This window comes from Bremia lactucae, linkage group LG5, assembly GCF_004359215.1.
Source record: "Bremia lactucae strain SF5 linkage group LG5, whole genome shotgun sequence".
Lineage (NCBI taxonomy): Eukaryota > Oomycota > Peronosporomycetes > Peronosporales > Peronosporaceae > Bremia > Bremia lactucae.
In genome coordinates this window covers 4,624,289-4,624,684 of record NC_090614.1, presented here as the reverse complement: position 1 = coordinate 4,624,684, position 396 = coordinate 4,624,289, and positions in this window count along the sequence as shown.

Below are 396 nucleotides of genomic sequence, written 5' to 3'. Positions count from 1 at the left end.
TGGACGCGCACCAACATGTTTTGTATTAGTATATACCTAAAGTTGGTATTAAATAGATAGAAACAGAAGGACTTAATTATTTTCATACAGTTTACTTTTAACCCTCTTTAAAGCATGTGACGGTCTAAAGTTGCCCTAATGTTACACATAGGTGCATTCAGGGATGATGCCTAGCGTCATCCATGATGACGGCTAACGCCATCCGATACGCGATGTATCTAGAAAGATACGCTTGCAATACATATTAGTGCTATCTATAGAGATGACATTTTAATTGGTAAAAATAGGTATTCATATTTAATTCTATTAAATATAATTTGTCTGAAAACTACTTCCTACTTGGTAAGTGCGCACGAGGAGACGGATTACCGCTCCCGTGACGACACTTAACCAGAG